The sequence below is a fragment of the Pocillopora verrucosa genome, chromosome 14 (genome assembly GCF_036669915.1).
Source record: "Pocillopora verrucosa isolate sample1 chromosome 14, ASM3666991v2, whole genome shotgun sequence".
Taxonomy (NCBI): Eukaryota; Metazoa; Cnidaria; class Anthozoa; order Scleractinia; family Pocilloporidae; genus Pocillopora; species Pocillopora verrucosa.
The window spans coordinates 2,942,183-2,946,846 of record NC_089325.1 but is presented as its reverse complement, the minus strand read 5'-3'; the positions used below and the strand labels follow the sequence as shown (position 1 = coordinate 2,946,846).

At 36.7% G+C, this 4,664-nt stretch overlaps 1 protein-coding gene across 2 annotated transcripts in view; it reads right to left on the bottom strand.

Annotated features, from left to right (window-relative positions):
• Positions 1 to 4,418, bottom strand: part of LOC131784405 (dapdiamide synthesis protein DdaC-like) — a 17,231-nt gene extending 12,813 nt beyond the window's left edge. Inside the window, exon 1 of one of the 2 annotated variants that reach the window (XM_059101220.2) lies at positions 4,313 to 4,418. The gene's annotated coding sequence lies outside the window, so the exon portion shown is untranslated. The remainder of the gene's footprint in view (positions 1 to 4,312) is intronic. The other variant, XM_066161324.1, reaches the window with a different exon arrangement.
• Between the last annotated feature and the right edge of the window lie 246 nt (positions 4,419 to 4,664).

Below are 4,664 nucleotides of genomic sequence, written 5' to 3'. Positions count from 1 at the left end.
AAGACAAGACACGTTATTTCCGGTGCGATACAAGAGGTTCAATGGTTATCTCGATTATCTAAACACATTTATTTACGTGGTAAAGATTTGTTTTTAAATCTATGAACTGATGCTATTCCTATTTGGAACGAAATGTATTTGAAATAAAAAAGAATACTAAGTAAAATAAAAGTTGTCTGCAACACGAAGCATGCCTTCGCATTAAGGCTGAGAATCCTAATGTTTATCATGATACTTTAATGCATATGTTCAAATGTTCCCAAAAATCTTCTGATAATCTGCCCGCACCCACCCTCACCCCGCCCCTCGCCACTGAACCGTACTGTTTTCACTCAGCAGCTGGTCAGCGGTCACGTCTATGAGGTAAACTAACCGATCGATTCTGATCACCGTTCTTGTCGATCGGAAAATCAAAATACCAGCGTGATATTGCCGCGAAAATGAAGCAGTTATGTTATTTGATTCGTACTTCACATTCGAGTCGAAGCTTGGGTGGCACAGGCTATTTCTTGCGGTGGAATCGACGAGGGGAATTCAGAGAGTTGTAGTGTTTGAATTGTTGGAAGAAATGGTCGGCTTATACTATTTTGCGAAACGAAACGAAACGAAACGAAACGAAACGAAACGAAACGAAACGAAATCGGGTCAGATGAAATAAAACAAAAGGAATAATGCAGATATATTTTCAGATAACTTTCACAAGGATTTTGGAGTAATCGTTCATTAATAAGAACGATTTTTATTCATTTCGCAAAATAGTAATTTTAGGAGAGTTACTATTTTGCGAAATGGACTATTTTCACTCTGCGGTGACAACGTGACCTCTTTCATGTCGCGAAAATACATTTAAACATTACAAATTAGTATATAACCGAACATTTTGGCCTCCTCTTATTTCTTAAACCGTATTAAAATATATTTCGCAAAATAGTAATTTTAGGAGAGTTACTATTTTGCGAAATGGACCATTTTCACCCCTGCGATGACAACGTGACCTCTTTCATGTCACAAAAATACATTTAAACATTACAAATTAGTATATCACCGAACATTTTGGCCTCCTCTTATTTCTTAAACCGTATTAAAATGTATTTCGCAAAATAGTAATTTTAGGAGAGTTACTATTTTGCGAAATGGACCATTTTCACCCCTGCGATGACAACGTGACCTCTTTCATGTCACAAAAATACATTTAAACATTACAAATTAGTATATCACCGAACATTTTGGCCTCCTCTTATTTCTTAAACCGTATTAAAATGTATTTCGCAAAATAGTAATTTTAGGAGAGTTACTATTTTGCGAAATGGACAATTTTCACCCTGCGGTAACAACGTGACCTCTTTCATGTCATAAAAATTCATTTAAACATTACAAATTAGTATATCACCGTACATTTTGGCCTCCTGTTATTTCTTAAACCGTATTAAAATGTATTTCGCAAAATAGTAATTTTAGGAGAGTTACTATTTTGCGAAATGGACTATTTTCACCCCTGCGGTGACAACGTGACCTCTTTCATGTCACAAAAATACATTTAAACATTACAGATTAGTATATCACATACTCGAGAATAAGGGCGAAGGGATTGTTGCAGATTCCCTTGAACTTCACAATGTTTGGATGTTTCAACTCTTGAAGGATTCTTGCTTCCTTAACAAACGTTTTCTTATCCAATATGTCCTCGCCGAGCAATTTCTTAACGACCACTTTCTCCGCAGCGGCTGACTTCCCACCCGCATCAGGAACAGTCTGCCAGTTAGCAGTGAACACAGCACCATAAGCGCCCTTACCAATGATTTCCTTGTTTGTCAAACACTTGAAATCATGAACTGGAAGACCTGAACAGTCGATGGTCTTGGGCTTAAGAACAGGAAATTTAAAAGCCATAATCTTGCCTGATTTAACAGCACACAAAGCGAGCACAAAGCAAACCTCTTGCAGCACGTAGAACTTGCACAAATGCGAAACACGATCTCTTGCTCGTAAGGAAGAGGTGTGCGACGGGGGTGTAATCAGAAGCGCGTACGCGTAACTTTTCCATGTATATTATTTTTATTAAAAATTTTGAAGCAAAGGAACTGTATTACTTGCGATTATAAAACTGCTGGACGACTATTTCGGCATGGATATGCTTCTGTTCTCTATAAGAGACGGAGAGTCTAAACATGTTTAGACGCCACTGGAAAACTGTCATGTTGGTGCAACATGCCAAGATGTTCGGTGATATACTAATTTGTAATGTTTAAATGTATTTTTGTGACATGAAAGAGGTCACGTTGTCACCGCAGGGGTGAAATAGTCCATTTCGCAAAATAGTAACTCTCCTAAAATTACTATTTTGCGAAATATATTTTAATACGGTTTAAGAAATGAGAGAAGGCCAAAATGTTCGGTGATATACTAATTTGTAATGTTTAGATGTATTTTCGTGACGTGAAAGAGGTCACGTTGTCACCGCAGGGTGAAAATTGTCCATTTCGCAAAATAGTAACTCTCCTAAAATTACTATTTTGCGAAATACATTTTAATACGGTTTAAGAAATAAGAGGAGGCCAAAATCTTCGGTGATATACTTATTTGTAATGTTTAAATGTATTTTTGTGACATGAAAGAGGTCACGTTGTCACCGCAGGGGTGAAAATAGTCCATTTCGCAAAATAGTAACTCTCCTAAAATTACTATTTTGCGAAATACATTTTAATACGGTTTAAGAAATAAGAGGAGGCCAAAATGTTCGGTGATATACTAATTTGTAATGTTTAAATGAATTTTTATGACATGAAAGAGGTCACGTTGTTACCGCAGGGTGAAAATTGTCCATTTCGCAAAATAGTAACTCTCCTAAAATTACTATTTTACGAAATACATTTTAATACGGTTTAAGAAATAAGAGGAGGCCAAAATGTTCGGTGATATACTAAATTGTAATGTTTAAATGTATTTTTGTGACATGAAAGAGGTCACGTTGTCATCGCAGGGGTGAAAATGGTCCATTTCGCAAAATAGTAACTCTCCTAAAATTACTATTTTGCGAAATATATTTTAATACGGTTTAAGAAATAAGAGGAGGCCAAAATGTTCGGTTATATACTAATTTGTAATGTTTAAATGTATTTTCGCGACATGAAAGAGGTCACGTTGTCACCGCAGAGTGAAAATAGTCCATTTCGCAAAATAGTAACTCTCCTAAAATTACTATTTTGCGAAATGAATAAAAATCGTTCTTATTAATGAACGATTACTCCAAAATCCTTGTGAAAGTTATCTTTACCTTATTTGAAAATATATCTGCATTATTCCTTTTGTTTTATTTCATCTGACCCGATTTCGTTTCGTTTCGTTTCGTTTCGTTTCGTTTCGTTTCGTTTCGTTTCGCAAAATAGTATAAGCCGAAATGGTCGCATGGGGATGCTAAGTTTAACGAACAATTTCACATTTTGCCGCCTAAATTGAATGTAAAGTTCATTTGAATTGCTTTCGTATGTATTTCTGACGGTTTTAAATCTACCTGCTTGATTTATATCGGTTACGCTTCATGTTGACAAGTCCCTCAAAAATGGCGGCCAAACTTGGAGATTGCCGAAAATTAGGTAGGTTCACGGAGTTATAAAGTTCTCGTATAGGTCGGGCCGCAAAGTTTTTTTCTGTAGTTACCTTTTCTATGGCACCTACTTCCTAGCTATGTTAGTTGGATCAGTTAAGAACGCCTCACTTTTTCAAAAATTTACCTTGAATTTGATCGGTTTTGGCGTGTGTGATTTAGGCGAACCGATAAGGTGTTGTTCAAGTCTTCCTGTTTCCTTGATTGACACGTGATGGTTACGAAAGTCGCCTCGATGGATAAGTTAGAGTTAATATACATGGCTGTGGTATTTGTTTTTTGCTGAGTTCCGTAGTTTTTTGTAAATTGTCCTCCAAAGTTGTATGAAATTAAAGTCTTGAAAAGTGTCACGACAAGCCTTCGCTCGAGTGAAATTTAATTTCCGTAAAACTCTGAAAAATAAAGAGATCCGATCAAACTGATTGTGGTTTTAGTATAGGTACATGAATGTCTTACAACACACGAGAAACGAGCGAAATCCGTGTCTGAAGCAAAATCGACCGGACCGCTCTTACAGAGACACTCTCTTAAAAGATGTGAGAGAACAAGCCGATTCCTGTAAAATGGCTTCAGTTACAAAACTATGTCCTTCCGAAAGGAAATTATTCACTCGTATCGCGTCCACCCTCCACCCAGATTACAAAATCACTTTTTGGTTCGCATATCACAAGAAACTCATGAAAACAAAAATAATTAACTTAAACCAACCGGCTGAATAACGGCTCTCCTTCTATCTGTCCTCGGACACAAGCAAGACTGTTATCCACTCCAAATCCGTTTCAAATATGCATCTAATTTGCCAGCATAACACCTAGGGATATTGCGTGACATTAGGAACAAAAGGATCCAACTACCGCTTAGGGCTGGTTCTCAGGTGCGATGCAAATGAGATGTTACTAAAAGCGAATGGCAAACGTAGAATGGAACTTATGGAATAAGAAATATGGAATAGGGAATGGAGAATGAGGAATGGGAAAATAAAATGGGAACTGATTATGGTAAATTCATTTTTTCCTCGTAGATTGACTGTTTTTGAGAGGGGAATAATTTTGGTTATGAT